Genomic DNA, 17,695 nt, shown 5'->3' with positions numbered 1-17,695 from the left:
AGAGGAGACACAACTTTTATTTTCCCATGTGATCCCATAATTATTTACTATGTTCCATCTCGTAAGGTTATAAGCTACTTAAGAACAAAAGACGTAAATTTTTTCTATAGGTTCCTTATTAACGGAATTTAAAAGCATATTAAAAGTATATGCTGTTGGGACACCTGGATGGCTCAGTTGGTTAAATGTCCAAATTCGGCTCTGGTCATGATCTCAAGATTCATGAGTCTGAGCCCCTCAATGAACTCTCCGCTATCAGCCCAGGGCCCATTTCAGATCTTTTCTCCCTCCCTCTCTCTCTGTTCTTTCCCCAGCTTGTGTGCACGTGCTCGCTCTCTATCAAAAACAATAAACATTTAAAAAATAATAATGAAAAATAAATAAAAATAACGTAGGAAACTATATCAATTTTCTGCTGGAAAAACTGTTAATACATGAACTTTTTAAAAAAATTCTTAGAATAGACAAGTCTAAAGTCCTAATTGCAAAGAATCTTGCTCTGTTAATAATAAGACTAATTTAGAAGCTCCAAATCACAGAGGTACAAAAGACTTAGAGACAAGAACAGAAAATAATATAGGGAGAAGCAAGAAGTAGTAAAGGGAACTATTCCTTTCAGTGGAGAAATCAGGAAACTAATGAAGAGCTTGACATTTTCTCCAGATTAATCTAGAGACAAAAATATAAGATTTTTAAAAATGTTTATTTATTTTGAGAGAGAGGGAGAGAGAAAGAGAATCCCAAGCAGGCTTCAGGCTGTCAGTGCAGAGCCTAATGTAGGGCTCTATCTCACAAACTATGAGATCATGACCTGAGCTGAAACCAAGAGTTAGATGCTTAACTGAATGAGCCACCCACACCCCCCGAAAGTAAAAGATTTTTGATACTCAACAATCAGTAATAACTAAGGTATTCTCAGCTACATTTTTTAGTGAACCAATAAAGACTCACCACTGTTAAATATGCTGCAAACAGTAATAATTTCATTAAGAATACTCTAGAAATAGCAAAAAACAAACAGGTAGAGGGCAGAAGTAGGAAAGAAATCTTATAATAAAGTTATTTCTTACAAATAAATCATAAAGGAATATTGTAGAAAAGAGTCACACTGTAGTTCTTTAATCAGCTTTTTGTTTCTAGAATGAAGAAAAGAAGTATCAAGCATGCATTTATTCCTCCAAGAAGTAATCTATTATATGCTAGGTACTGGGTACACAAAAATAAAGAAATAGTTCAATGGCTAAAGCAAGAAGGAAGTATATAAACCGATAAACTATAAAACAATGAAAATACATAAGTTAACCAAGTGTTAAGGGAATAGGGAGAAAGAGATAAATAGATGTGAGAACCTGAGAAACTTCACAAGGGAGTGTGACACACGGGTCATTTCTTTAGGGGTAGCATCTCTTTTTCCAAAGTAGAGATAACGTAAGGGGGAAGGGACATTCCAGTTAGAACAGGCAAAGGTAAATTTAAATGTTTTAATCACGGAATAATAAGTAGAAATTTAATGAAAACATATTTTTCCTGAAAGGACACAGGATGTAGTATCAGAAGATGTGCATTCAAATCCTAGTTCTTCCACCTACCATATTTTCTTGAATAAGTCAAGCTTATGACCTTCTTTTCGTCATTTTAAAGTTGTACCATAAAATGCTTTAAATATTTTAAAGAATCTGGATATGCCAAAATACAAAAATAAATTAATGCTTAAATACTAAAATTCTGAGATAAAAATATTAGCTTATCACTTCATATTGAATATATATCACATATACAAATTTAAAAGCCAATCTCTTATGACCTATAAAAATTTTACAAAAGGGGGCACCTGGGTTCCCAATTCTTGATTTTGGCTTGGGTCATGATCTCTCACATTTCATGGGTTCAAGCCCTACATCAGGTTTCACGCTGGGAATGTGGAGCCTGCTTGGGATTCCCTCTCCTCCCTCCCTCTCAGCCCCTCCCTCAACCACACTTTCTCAAAATAAATAAATTTAAATTTTTTTTCACAAAAATAAACCCATTTTAAATTAAACAATCAAAAAGTTAAATTTTCTATATCAAACATCTAATTGTAATCCATAGTCCTCATAATACAAAACAAGCCTGCAACATAACTAGAATTCACAAGTGACACAAGTTTAATGAAAAAAGCCTTACACTTAACTGGTCTCCCTAATGGGAAATTAAAGCAGCAATTGTACATCTGTGTCTCTGTTCCTCTCATCGTGGTTTAACTGACAGGAAGCAGAGAACAAGATATGGCATACAAACGTCAAGTATTTCCTGCCTTCTCTGCTACATCTTTATGTCTTGTTTTATAAATAGTCCAATAGTTTATGTGAAAATGTATCAAAGTATGGTCAAATACACCATATAAATGGCGAAGAGTGTTTATGAAAACAGAGCAAATAAAAAGGTATTCTGAGGTTGGGATCTAAGTTGCACACAAAAACTCATTATTAGTGTTTTCTGAAAAAGTATTCTTGGGAATAAACATCTTACAAATTAAGACCTAAAACCACAATGACTGAGTAAAAAATCAAGCGTCTGAACAATAGAACAAGCCCTCAAACTGGTTAGATAAGTAACACTTGACCACCCAGATAAGTAAAAGATAAGTACCCCCTTAAAAAAAAAATTAACCTTTAAGCAACTGACTTAAAACAAAGCAGGACAGATTACTTGCCTCTCTGATCTTTGGTCACTTTGGCTTCTTGTCAGCACTCTTCCCAAATTATAATTTGTGTCCCCCCCCAACCAAGCTATCTCTACTCCCTTGCCCAAATTGACTAATATTACTTACTCATTTATGTTCAACTCTCATCTATTACACAAACTAAATAAAACTCTACTCTCAAAAGGCGAATTCTTACTGCTGAGTCACTTTAAGCAAACTTCCAATTAATTACAACTAAAACAGAGATGCTTACTTTTCATCATGCCAAGCTGCCTTCCAAACTAATAATGCTGAAGAATCACCTCAGTTCACCACTCAGCTGCCTCAGTCTGTTGAAACCTGGGTGCAATGCAGCCGTCTTTGCCATTCATACTGGTCAATTCTTACCACAACTACATTTCACCAGGATTCAGGTTATTCCTTTTGAGGTCAATGTTCAAAACGACTCAATATTTTACTGCATACAAGCCCATCCTGAGCTTCCTCTGACCTCTCTTTCCTAAACAAAACTTAGTATGCACTTAATAGTAAACTTCAAGCATGGCACCATGTTCCCAGAGTAACATTTCTTAAATGAATGGCTTGAAAAACAATTTCTTTCTTCCCCAGTATTTTTCAGTGGAAGGATCTAGTTCATTCTTTTCAATAGTATATGAATTATTAGTGCCTTCTTAGCATATCTTTAGTACAATGCTGCTCTTACTTGTAAATGTATTATTACTTCAATTGTCCCCCAAATTTAGGAACGCTCCCTGAACCCTCAAGGGAAGTATCCATTTCCTTATACATTAGCTCCCTTCCCACAGCCTCGGACTCTGATGCTTGGTCAATCACCCTACATGGTGGGAGGTCTCATAGCATCTAAGAACCTAGTATCCACCACCTTCTCAAAATTCAAATATCCTAACAATGGTGTGCAACCGTTTGTAACAAGGGCAAGAGTCTGTTACGCCTTCCCTTTCAGTTTATTCCTCAAACTAAGAGGTTGTAAATTATTTTTTAACAATACACAAATTTGTCTCTGATCCACAGATCAAAGGATCAAACAGAACATCTAGCATAGAAAGTTCCTATCATAAAACTTTTTCAGTAAGGTTATTTACAAATTAAATTATCCATTTCTAAATGCAAACTGTTTTAAACTGTCTCTCAAATTAAAACACACATAACATTAATTTTAATTACTCTAACTTAAATCTAAAATATTTACATTAATTTTCTTTAGGCTTTAATATATATGTATTTTGTGTGGCATATTTTAAACTTTACACAATTGGTACCATACCATATATATTCTTCCAGTATACTCTAACAGATGTAAATCACAAAATTTTGAATAAACACAGATTATTTGGAAAGAAATTTTAAACATTAAACATTCTCGGAGCACCTAGGTGGCTCAGTAGGTTAAGCGTCTGACTTCGGCTCAGGTCATGATCTCACGGTTCCCGGGTTTAAGCCTTGCGTCAGGCTCTGTGCTGATAGCCAGCTCAGAGCCTGGAGCCTGTTTCAGATTCTGTATCTCCCTCTCTCTCTGACCCTCCCCTGCTCATGCTGTCTGTCTGTCTGTCTCTCTCTCAGAAAAAACAAAAACACCATAAACATTAAACATCCTTTAGATTTAGTGCTTAGAAAAGTATTATTACAGAAGACAAGTCATGGTTATTAGGCTTCCATTATAACAAAAAGAACGATCTACAAAGCAGCCTATCTTCACTGATGCCTCTCAAGAAAAGTGTTCTGACTTTCAACAGAACACAGATAGTTCACCATAAGACAACCTATTTNGCGAGATCATGACCTAAGCGAAAGTCGGACGCTTAACTGACTAAGCCACCCAGGCGCCCCCAGTTTCTCACAGCTTAAAGGCTATATCCTCCACTACTGACAACAATGATTCCACCAGCATGAATATGTTCTCAACTGCAATAAGAAAATCTCTGGCTGTTTTTAGAAACTTACATCTTTAATTTACTCTGCAGCTAAATAATATACAGCAACTCAAAGTTCTCCCAATTAAGAACAACACAATAATGCCAAAGATTGTGAAAATGCCAATGAGGAAGTGAATCTACAAGGAAGAAGTAAATCTGAAGGCACATTTCACCTATTTCTAAAAAGCATATAAAAATGATTGATACTGATATCGATCCTTTTATACTGAAAATTAAACTCAGATATCCCTTGGACTTGAAAAGAAGCCAGCAACTCCCTTCCTTAACCTTTTAATTTCTCTTTTCTTAATCACAAAATCACCAACTAAATGAAAATGTTGAGGGTCAGGATCAATACTTTCACTTTCTTCAAGAAATGTTGATTTCCTCATTAGAGAGGCACCCAAAATAGAAAAATACTGCATTATCAGCTTATATTTAACATAAACTTTCACAAATTTATATTCTGTCATAGAATTGTGTAGAAGTATCATCACTTAGTTAACTAATTCCCATTTTTGGACACTTGGACTATTTCTAATGTGGCCATATTATAGCAATTCCCAAAATGTACTCCTCAGAGCCACAGAGGATCCAAAAACCTTTTCAGAGAGTTCATGAGGTCAAAAGTATTTCAGAGTAACACTAGGATATTATTTGCCTTTTTGCAATATGTTCACATTTACACTGATTGTGTGAAAGCAAAGGTGGATGTAACTGTTAGTGCCTTAGCATGAAGCAGGGCTAGGTCACCAAACCATGCTAGTCATTATAAAAGAAGGCAGTTTCACCTAAGAATGTTCTTGACAAAAAGTAAAAATGATTTCTTTTCTTAATCTCAAACATTAAATACATGCCTTTTTAACAATAAAATAGGAAGTATGCATAAAGTGCTTCTGTCAAATTCCAAAACAGAATGGTTGTCTTGAGAAAAAGCACTAATTATTTGAGTTACCAGTGAAACTAGCTCCTTTTTTTTTTCATGGAACACCATTTTTACTTGAAAGAATTACCTATTATTCATAATTGGATATTTGGCAGACATGTTCCCAAAAGTGAATAAAATGACCCTGTCACTTCAAGGAAAACAACAGCATTTGGGGCGCCTGGGTGGCTTAGTCGGTTAAGCGTCCGACTTTCGCTTGGGTCATGATCTCGCGGTTCGTGGGTTCGAGCCCCGCGTCGGGCTCTGTGCTGACTGCCAGCTCAGAGCCTGGAGCCTGTTTCAGTCTGTGACTCCCTCTCTCTCTGACCCTCCCCTGCTCACGCTGTCTCTCTCTCTCTCCTAGAAATAAATAAAACATTAAAAAAAATTTTTTTAAATAAAAAAATTTAAAAAAATTTAAAAAAAAAGGAAAACAACAGCATTTGTCACCAATGATAAAATGCAAGCTTTCAGAAGTACCTGGATGGCTCAGTTGGTGGAGTGTCCAACTTCGGCTCAGGTCAAAATCTCTCCAGGTTTGTGAGTTCAAGCCCCTCATCAGGTTCTCTGCTGTCAGCACAGAGCCTGCCTTTCATCCTCTGTCCCCCGCTCTCTCTGCACCTACTCCTGATTGTGCTCTCTCTCAAAAATAAATAAAACCTTTTAAAAAATGCGAGCTTTCAACTGAAAATCAGAATTTTGGAAAACTTATATCCACTATTTTGGGCTTATTAGCTTTTCCAATACTTAAAAAGATTGGTACAGTATTTTTTTTTTAACATTTTAAAAATGTTTATTTATTTTTGACAGAGACAGAGCACAAACTGTGGAGGGCAGAGAAAGAGAGAGAGACACACAGAATCCCAAACAGGCTCCAGGCTCTGAGCTGTCAGCACAGAGTACAATGCAGGGCTCGAACTCATGAACCATGAAATCATGACCTGAGTTGAAGTCGGACACTTAACTAACAGCAATCCAGGCACCCCTAGTATTTTTTTAAAATATTTTTCAGAGAGAGAGAAAGTATGAGTTGGGAAGGGGCAGAAAGAGAGGGAAATACAGAATCTGAAGTAGGATCCAGGCTCCAAGCTGTAAGCACAGAGTCCCATGTGGGGCTTGAACTCAAGAACCGTTGAGATGATGACCTGAGGCAAAGTCAGACGCTTAACCAACTCAGCCACCCAGGCGCCCCATAAGATTGGTACAGCATTGAAGAATGTGATTCTTAGGGGTGCCACGTCTGACTCTTGATTTCGGCTGAGGTCACAATCTTACAGTTCATTAGTTTCAGACCTTCGACTGGCTCTTAGCGCAGAGCCTGCTTGGGACTTTCCCTCTCTCCTGTCCCTCCCCAACTTGTGCTTTTTCTCTCTCTCTCAAAATAAAAAAAATAAACATTGTTTAAAATGTGATTTTAAAAAATATTATGTCAACATTTGGAATACTCAGGTGACCAATGAATATTACAAAAATCTTGCTTAGGAAAACATTAATTCATTCAAAGTGCAAGGCAGACAAATAGACTTTAATGTTACAAAAGACAAAAAGTTCATTGATATGATTTCAGAGTCCTTTTGCACCTTTAAGAGACGAGCATTTGTTGAGTTTGATGTATCACAGAAGAAATCCACAATCTTCTGAAGCAGCTATAAAATACATCTCCCTTTTCCAAGGAGATATCTATATTAGGCTAAATTTTCTTCACATTCTTCAACCAAAGCAATATACTGCAACAGATTTAATGTAGAAGTAGATACTAAAATCCAGCTGTCTTTTGTTAGGCCAAAGATTAAATAAAGATTTGCATTTCTTTCCATACAATTATTGTTTTGGAAAACATAGTTGTCTTTTATAAAAATAGTTAACATGTAATGTGTTTATTATTTTAAGAAATTAATGTATCAGTATTTATTAAAAAATTATTTAATGTTTATTGAATTTTGAGAGACAGAGAGAGAGAGAGCTTGCGCACGCAAGCATGCGGCTGTGAGCGGGTGAGGGGGAGAGTGAGAGGGAGACACAGAATCTGAAGCAGACTCCAGGCTCTGCTCTGAGCTGTCAGCACAGAGACGGACTCAGGGCTGGAACTCATCAACCAAGAGATTATGACCTGAGCTGAAGTTGATGCTCAACCAACTGAACCACTCAGGTGCTCCAATATATAAATATTTTAAAACTGTGTTCTAATTTCTTTTCAATTTTTTCTTTAATGTGGATTTACTTTTGAGAGAGAGAGAGAGAGAAAGAGAGAGAGAGACAGAGAGAAAGCGAGGGAGGGGCAGAAAGAGAGGGCGACAACAGAATCTGAAGCAAGGTCCAGGCTCTGAGCTATCAGCACAGAACCTGAGGTGGGGCTCAAACTCACCAACCACGAGATCATGACCTAAGCTGAAGACGGACACTTGAACGACTGAGTCACCCTGGTGCCCCGTGTTTTAATTTCTAATATTGGTAAATACTGATAAATGTAACACATGAATAAGAGCTCTTTGGGATCCTCCACAATTTTTAAGAGTATAAAGAAGACAAATTTTGAGAAGATATAAAGATAAAACTTATAAACTGCTATGCTATTAAAACCCGTGGTTCAAATATCTTCATAGCTTAATTTGTGTTCTCATCCTTAAATTTTCTTTAGGATAGAGTTCTACAACTGAGATCATTATGTCAAAGCATGTTATATAAGTCGATTGCTCTCCAGAAGGTTTTTTAGTTAATACTTCTATCACTAGAATACATGCAGGCACATTTCATGGTGTTCTCACCATTCTACAATACTTTTATTTTTTGTCACTATGATGGGCAAAAAAAAGTAATTTCATTTAAATTGCATTCCTTTACTACAAATTTAATATTTAACATTAAATATAATAACTTAAACATAAGTATATGTAATTATATTAAATATGCATTGCATATTTATATAATCACTATAATTAATACCTTATAATCTATTACATATAAATAATACCCCAATTTTAGTAACTTTTGCTGTCATTGTGGAAAGAACTTGGAGGGGCACAAATAAATATACGGTAAAAGTGATCACCTATGATCTTCATCACTGGGAAAAAAAACCCTCCAAACTAATGTTTTTATTTTGGTTCTAGTGTATGTAAAATTCTGCTTTATTATTAACAGGAAAAAGGTTATTATTATCATCATTAAGTCAAATGCTGTAAGCACTAGTGATCTATTAAATTACCCAATCTTAGGCAAGTTACTTAACCATAGTTTCCTAAATAAAATTTAAGAATGGGGAAAAAATCTGTGAGAATGATATTTAAACCACTGGTTGCAATCATGCAGCATTCTTTTAGTGTCAAGATCCATTTATACTCTTAAAAGTTACTTAGGGCCACAAAGAGCTTTTGTTTCCATGGGTTATATTTGTCAACATACAAATTCTTTACAAGGATGGGCTATTATTTATTAAATGCCCTTTACAGAGATTCTTTCTCAGAAGAATACTATATTGAAAAGAAAACTGGCATACAGTTTTTCTCTGGTAAAATGAAACTTTTGAAAATATATGTTCTAGTATGCTTTCTTCATTTCAGTATATCCCAGAAAACATTTTGAGGACCACTAGTCTATTTGTAACTTTCTCTAATCTTTGTATACATTAGAATACATTTTAAATGGAAATTAATTAATAGAGTATATAATTTATGAATAAAGTATCTATGTTTTGTTCACTGATATATTCCCTAGCATCAAGAATAATACCTAATAGATAGTAAAAATTGTTCAATGAATCAATAAATTATACAGGATGGGAAGTAATTTAATAAAGAAAAAATTCAGAAGACTCCTGAACTACATGACTTATAGAATCCTTCTTAACCAGGGGGCGCCTGGGTGGCTTAGTCAGTTCAGAGTCCAACTTTGACTCAGGTCATGATCTCATGGTTTGTGAGTTTGAGCCCTGCAGAGGGCTGGGCTCTCTGCTATCAGTGTAGAGCATGCTTCAGATTCTCTGTCCCCTTCCCTCTACCCCTCCCCACTCACTCTCTTTCTTTCTCATAAATAAACAAACAAAAAAGAATCCTTCTAAACCATAAAATCCTATGATTTCTACTTTCATTTGTTCTTCTTTGTCCCTGCCACTACTTATACTTACACGGTGGGAAATACCTTAGTACAGAGAGCCAAGATATGATCATGAAAACAAGTATTTGGATTAAATTCTGTTTTCACTTTTTTACGGCAATTCCTAAATTATATTATTAAATTTTAGAAACCTTATATAGAGAATCCATGTCAATTTTCTAACAACAATAACAAAAAAACACTAGAGATACAAGAACTGCTACCATTATAGTAAGAATTTTAAGGAAGCAAGATGAAACACTAATTATGTCAATAAATCTGGTTAGATGCAAAAGTCTAATTTAGGGGATTAGTTCATTAATGTTTATCAGTGTCAATTAGTACTCTACCAACTGTGTGTGTTTTATATATCTTTTTGTTCTGAAATATGTTTTTGAATAATACTTGAATGTGGGATGATTCTAATTTTTTTTTAAATGTTTTATTTATTTCTGAGAGAGAGACAGACAGACAGCATGAATGGGGAAGAGTCAGAGAAAGAGGGAGACCCAGAATCTGAAGCAGGCTGCAGGCTCTGAGGTAGCTGTCAGCGCAGAGCCTGATGCGGGGCTTGAACCCATGAACCGTGAGAATGTGACCTGAGCCGAAGTCGGACGCTTAACCGACTGAGCCACCCAGGCACCCCTGAATGTGGGATGATTCTAAATGCTAAATTATTTCTGGCAAACTATAGTTTTGACTTGTTAATGGATCTCGATTGGAAGTTATCCATCAGAAGTATGCCTAGGGCCATCTTGTTAGTTCTATGGGATACACACTGTCTTTTTATAACTTAGTTCTGAGTCTAGCTAATCTTTCAGTGAAGCAGGAAGTTAACATTTTTTATGATGCAGAGCTTATTCACCATTTTTAAAAATTGCCTTCTAAAAATAAAAATTTTTTAAATTAAAAAATAAAAATCAACTTCTCCTCATCCAATTAATGGTATTTTTCAGTTATTTATAAATGTGGGACAAAAACTATCCTTTAGACAGGAAAATTTATCATGAAATAGCTTTACAGTAATATTTCACCATAACGTGCTTCAAATTCTTAAGGAAAAAAAAGCTACATAGAGCTAAAGTCTCCTAAATATCCCCTCTAATCTCATTTTATCCCTCCCAATGATTCTAAATTTGATGTTATCCCTATATGTCCATATTTTTATACCTTTAATACATATGTATCAATAATCATATTGTTTTTATGTATATAACTGGGACTATATTGTATCTATCGTATTAAAATTTTAATTCAAAATTGTTTGAAATAACTCCAGTTAATAAATGACAGGCATGGTAAACTGTTTAGTGGTCAAATATATTGATGTCTGCAACTTACTCTGAAATGTATCAATTGCCCATCTGTTTAGGGTCCTCAAGGATTTTACCCCCCAGGACAATATACCACAGTAAGATGCTGAATGGGTAAGAAGGCATCAATGGCAGGCATCTGTTCCTAGGAAATATAATGAAGAACTCTAAATTATCTTAAACTATTCATTCTCTCCATACTTTTTGTAAACTTCCCTTATACTTCAATATGATGATACTGCCTTAGAGAACTTTTGCACATATGTTCCATAAACCATGTGCAAGAATGTTTCCAAACTAGAAATAATCTAATGTCATCAACAAGAAAGAGTGACATTCTTGTTTGGATAGACAATGAAATATAATGTGGCAATTAAAATTAATTAAAATAATTTCACAGAGTTGAATGAAAGAAGCAAGTCACTATATAATATGGTGTGATTCCATTTACATTTAGTTCAAAGGGGTAAAAGTATACTGAAAAAAGGATAGGAATCATTTTTAAGGAGAAACAAACATGGGGCAGGAATGGGGACTTCTAACATAATGAGTCTATTTCTTAACCTAGGTTGTGCTGTGGGTAAATACTTTACAATTATATTGAAACTGTACATGTTTTATACATTCTCCTACATGCACATTTTGGTTCAAAAAAAAGAAAAAGAAAATGAATCACCCATTACAATACTAAGGCTTCATTTTAATATTTTGATATAAAAATAAAGATGTACATAAACTAATAGTTATTAATTCAACACCTCATATTTATAGTTTTACTAAAATTTTTTATTTTCACTATTCATATGACTGTTTTCTAAAACACAGAAAATAACGAATTTCCCTTAAGGTTTTTTACAACTCTGCATAAACACAAGGCCCTATATGACCAGGCATCCATCAGATAATGAACTAAACATGGTATTTTACCTTGTAAAATCATACTAGTTCCTGCTACCTTGAAGAACTTCTACTATACAGGGTAAAAAGTTGGATAAGGATAGATCCAAGAAAATAAATTTTTGAAAAACCCCAAAAACTTCTCTAAGAAGTGGCTGCCAGTGAGAAGCAGGACTGAGAATGGTAAGCGGGAGATGAGGGAGGCTGCTTTTCAGGTTCTTCTATTCCTTTAGATTTTAAACAATGGGTATATATAACGTTAACCTTTTAATATAAAATTTTTTGAGTCAGTCTTCAAACTCTAGAAGGCATTCATACTGTTTATAGTTGCATTTGTTTTACACTAGCAGTTAACCTCAGGCTGTAAAATACGAAGACAAAAAAGAACTGACACCCTACTATTCAGCAATTAAAGGGCAAATAAAAGAAAAGATAGCTGAATTCCTATAGCGGGGAGGGAATGAAAGTGAAAAGAGAAGTTTAGGAAGAGTCTTCTCATGGTAATAGTGTTGATTCAGATATCTGTAACCGGAAGAGAGGAAATAAAAATGCTTCTGCCCAGAAATTTATACAACCAAAGATCAGCTGCACAATTTCTTCCTCTCCACCAACAGAGCAATTAGCATACAAGTTACATTTTTGTAAAGGATGAAATGCCTGGACATTTGTAGTATAGACCAAGAGCTACTTTTACTATAGTATATAGACCATCTGAGAAAACACTAAAGAGATAACATGAAAAACTTTCTCCTCAGTAGGTTCTCATACTAATAGGACAGAGATTGCTCCAACACTTGAAAACTGCTCTAATAATTTCAATTGACTCAATGAGATTACTAATTCAATTTCTACCATCCAAATGAAGCAGCTGCTAAGCAAAAGAACACAATATTCTGGCCAAACAATGGAAGCAATAATTATTTTCACACCATTCAACTAATGGACTGTTCTTCTCATCCCTACAAGAGTCTATGAATACCTGTGTCCCATTAGATGGGATGTAATATAAGATAAAGCCTACAAATATGCAATCAGTGATAAGAGTTAGTGTCCAAAGAAACGTCAATCATGGCCAAGTATCACATGGTATTAAAAAAAAAAAAAAAAGCCTTCCCAGACTGAAACAACTACAAATAATAATAGTGTATTTCGTAGGACAGAAAGACTTTTAAACACTGTAAATGCTACCCTAAATCAGGAAGGGATGTTTTGCCTAGAACCCCAAGGATCAGGGAATGAAGGGGGATACCATGAAACACCAAATGGAACTAAAAAAAACTAACAATGGGAAAGTGATGGTTTACTGAGATAAAGAACAGGTTAATTACATTTGAAAAAAAATAATTAGTGTAATTATTAACTGAAGTCAATATAGCAGTGGGTTTAGGAGCAGAAGGAGAAACAGAATTAGAGAAGCAGAAAAAGGGAGAGCCACAAAGTTCAAAGACACAGAACAACAAAAAATGGAAGAAAGAAAAAACTGGACTAGGGAGAAGCTAAATAAGTTGTAATACTGATAGTAAACTACTTCAGTCACTTTCTTTACTTAACAGAAGCTGTGGTCTTCAAAATATCACTGACGCTTAAAAATTCGAATATTCAAATGCTAAGTAACTGACTGCTTCTTCCTAAACATGTACTCTTTTTCTGAAAGTGTGGCCTATAAGCACTTGCACCACAATCATTTAGGGTAATTATTAAAAATACAAACTGATAAGCCAAATCCTAGACCTAATGAATATCAAGAGTCGAAGCCAGGTGATTTTCTACTACACCAAAGGTTAAATTACTGCTTTAAAACATATACTACCTGGTAGATTTTCATTGGTTTTTTTTTTGGTTAGGAAGTGCAGACACCAAACAGACTAAGCTGAGGGCCATCTGCCTTTTAAAGATCTGCCACCCCTAACTTTAGCAGATTTTGCCCAACTGAGTAGCTAAGGGTTTGATGTAGCAAATAATAACTGTTTACTCATATGTGCTTGGTAGTTTTGTCAAAGGTTACAAAAGACAGAAAAGTAAAATAAAACTTCTCCCACCTCAAAGAACTTACATTCTCATTCTAATTGGGAAGATACTCCTCTTAAGCTAGGCAAATGTTACTCAGTCCTACAATAATTCCTAAAGATCCATACACTTCCCTCTTTTAAATTTCAGGCATGTTTCATCCTAGGCAAATAGTTTGAACCTGAACTTCTTTTTTGAAATTTTAAATGTCTTATTTATTTTTAAGAGAGAGAGAGAGAGAGCACAAGTGGGGAGGGGCAGAGACAGAATCAGAAGCAGGCTGCAGGCTCCAAGCTGTCAGCACAGAGCACGACACGGGGCTTGAACCCACGAACCATGAGATCATGAGCTGAGCTGAAGCCAGACACTTAACCGACTGAGCCACCCAGGTGCCCCATGAACCTAACTTCTTAGTGGTTTGGTTCCATTCTTATTTCACCAATGTTACCACACCCTGTATTTCCAGTAAGAATATAAGTTGTGAGAGAGAGCCTAGCTGTGTTCTAGCTGTTTCTGTGCTCTCTATTGCTTAGGATAATGATGACCACCTTGTGGAGGGTCTGATATTGAATTGGGTTAGGGGACTTGGAGACTTGGGAGATTCAACAGTTACATGCAAAGTGATTTTAAAGACCAAATTTCAGCCCTAAACAAAGTCAGATCTAAAGTAAATTTCAACCACCCCAATAAAACACATCAAAAAGTTAACAAAGATTTTGTATTCCCCAGAAGTTTCTTAAAGTGCCTGGTATATATAGTAAACTCTCAAAGGAGGAGAGAAGATATGACAAACAAATGGAATGAGATTACTAATTCTGGAAAGGTTCAGTTCAAGAGGAATATAATGTTCAAGTTTAGAGGCTTCTAGATTTTGCAGAGTTTACACACACATACACTTTAATAAAACAAGATATCATTAAACAATATCTGCCCTCCTAAAAGAACAAGAGATAAAACTAAAACAGAAATAAACCTGTCTTTGTCTCTGGAAGTTCAAAGTAAATGCCCAACTCCTTATAATTCCATCCTCCTAGACTCATCTTAAATATAAGCAATACCACAAACAATGCTTCAACTATGAAAAAATGCTAGTAAAAAAAAAAACTGTTGTAGAAATTAAACAAATGCATCATCTTCTCTCTCATGAAAAAGTAAACTAGTTGGGACACATTTTCAAAATCATTGGGTAATTCATTTGCTACATCTTACTACCAAACTTATCACTAAGCAACTTAATTAAGGTTTTATTTACTCTTTAGGAAACACAGACCATTTCAAACAAAGCATCACTGTTCCCGTGGACTAGCATGAGCAGCTCCAGGCTGGAAGTCCTGCCATTAGGCACTGCACAGCCTTGAGCAGGTCACAAGACCTCTTCAGGCCACTGTTTCTTCATCTACTACACAAGTGAGGCAGCTGAACTACCTTCAGTGTTTCTCAGTGGCTGGAGTTCTTTAAATGGGTAACTCTAAGTTTCATTCTGATGACTTGATTTATACTTATATTCAACCTTATGAAAGGAAAACAACTTAGTAGGGAAGACAACTACTAAGTCAGTCTTTCTGGCCTTCCCTTGCTTCCATGCTTATTTTTTTCTTTCCTTGTCCTTGAAGCCCCACTTCAGTCTTCTTCACATAATAAAAACTGAAATATATGATCAGTGCCTGTTTTTACTTAATTATATCAGCCACTTAATTTTAAGAAACTAAATCCTTCTACTTCTTTAATAAATAAAATCTTATTTAATTGTTTGCCCTTAGATTTTTCTCTCATGGGTCACTTGCTTTTAAAAACTTAAAAGAAAAAAAAAAGCAAAAAACATTTCATTAGATTTTTCACACAGACCAGACTAGAAGTAAATACAGCCTCTACTTACTCAAAGGCTGACTAAACTAGCAAGATGCAAAGATGATAGCAAATGGCTCAGAGCTGAATTGGTAAAATGTCTGCTATGTCTTTCCAGCAACACCACAAAATTGAGATCTGTTAATATAAAAATCCTTTCTAAGAGTAAGAAGTAGAAACTAACTGTCTTTCTATCTTCCCTTTTGGCTGATTGGCCTTTAAGCACTTAGAAAGTTAGTAACAGCAAATTTCCAAAGAACTAGCTAAACATCATTATAGTCAATAATACATGAGTTAAGTTTTATTTCCAAAAATTTTATTCATAATCCCTGCATATTCAAATTTTACTTGCATTCAAATTTTAACTTCACAAATAACTTTCATAAGTAAAATACTACTTCACTCAGCTTCTCAGAGGACCCAGAACCTGAAGGCACACCAGAATATACACTAGCCAAAATTTCGTAATTTCAATGATGAGAAACGTTCCAGGAAAAGACTAAGCAATCTTTCACATAAAAGGTATTACTTTTTTCTTCAAAACAAGCAAGTTTTAAGAACCGTAGTTTAGAGGGAAAGCCAATAGTCTTTTATTATTTCTTTGCAAACAGAAATACTACATGCTTCTTCAGAAGCCAGCCATGCATCTAAGATTGTTTCTCAGAATAAGTTTCCAGTGTGAATTATAAAACTTTATTATTTTTTCTGATACTAAATGAACTGGTCTACTCTTTCTTCCTCTTTATTTAATAATCACTTTTACATATTATCTACATGGCTTCATTTCTTTAAACTTCAATTTAGTTTTCAAAAACTAATGTTATAATTTCATTAATTTAAGAAAAAAGAGTAAAGCATAGTCAACAAGCAATACCTACGACTGAGTTGTCCCCAAACCTCCCTTTAACCAAAATGCTAAAACACCATCACCATTGCCTCAGAATTTTTTTCTCAACACCTGTATCACACATGAATTTACTTAATTGTAACTTTCTAGCTATCCCAGAAATACGATTTGATTAATGAAACTTTGACCAGTTTGTTTTGTGGTATGAAAAGAAAGAAAACTCTCCTTTATTCTCAAGTCATACAGGGGGGAAAAAGAAAAAAATCATATAAAATATTTAAAAAATGCTTTTCTAAGAAGATCTCAAACTTTCCAAAATTTGAATGCTTTGTTTCCCCCTAGCAGTTAAGTGCAATCAGGCATGTGACTGACTACACACATTTTTTCAGAGAGTTAAAGAACACATTCAGCCATGTTCTTCGACAGGTAAGAACCACCCTCCGTTTATCAGCTCAGGAAACAGACAGAAGCAAACACACAAGCTCATAACAAGTTACCTTCAAATATTCTCCTTCTCTTTTTGTCCTTTGGGCTTGAAAATAAAAAGCAATCCGGCAAGTTTTATGCTGTTAAAATGGCTCCTGTAGATTAGGGAAGTGGTGTCTGTGCTTCAGCCTATGAGTCATACATGAAACTAAGTGTTTCTAAGGGAGGCACGCCCATGTTGCTGTGGACCCAATTATTCTGCTAGGTCAAACATGCAAATCTACAGGTAAAAACAGAGAAGTACAGAAAAAGGAGGGCCGGAAAGCCAAGGAGTAAGATCTACCTTGATTAAACCAATATTCAGCTCATGTTAATTACCATTATTTAAAATTAACAATAAAACAGAAGTCAGGATCTACACAGAAGCAAAATTAAAACTGTATGTTATTTTACAAAATAAAATCAACTTTTAAAAATTATGTTAATATATCAAGTAAATAAAACTATGAAAAGAAAAAAAATATGGGAGGGAATGGAAGGCAGACAGCAAATTTTCTGGCTTTTAGTGTGACAATGGGCTGGTGAGTCTAACCAAGCTACTCATTAACCCTTACATGAAAGGGGTATATTGCTATGTAATCTGGAAAAGCTAGCAAATACAGTATCAGATGCAGATTTACAAGTCCACTAAACATAAAATCTACTAGAAAATTCAAAAGTTTAGTA

The 17,695-nt window shown here is 34.9% G+C and overlaps 1 protein-coding gene across 3 annotated transcripts in view; it reads right to left on the bottom strand.

Annotated features, from left to right (window-relative positions):
• Positions 1-17,153, bottom strand: part of ELF1 (E74 like ETS transcription factor 1) — an 82,447-nt gene extending 65,294 nt beyond the window's left edge. For 2 of the 3 annotated variants that reach the window (XM_077765679.1, XM_077765682.1), the window contains exon 1: positions 17,041-17,153. The gene's annotated coding sequence lies outside the window, so the exon portion shown is untranslated. Of the gene's footprint in view, positions 1-10,975; positions 11,093-17,040 lie in introns of all 3 variants that reach the window. The other variant, XM_077765681.1, reaches the window with a different exon arrangement.
• Positions 17,154-17,695: the final 542 nt, after the last annotated feature.

The sequence above is a fragment of the Crocuta crocuta genome, unplaced genomic scaffold (assembly GCF_008692635.1).
Source record: "Crocuta crocuta isolate KB4526 unplaced genomic scaffold, BGI_CrCroc_1.0 scaffold75, whole genome shotgun sequence".
Classification (NCBI taxonomy): Eukaryota; Metazoa; Chordata; class Mammalia; order Carnivora; family Hyaenidae; genus Crocuta; species Crocuta crocuta.
This window is presented reverse-complemented; position numbering and strand designations above follow the sequence as displayed.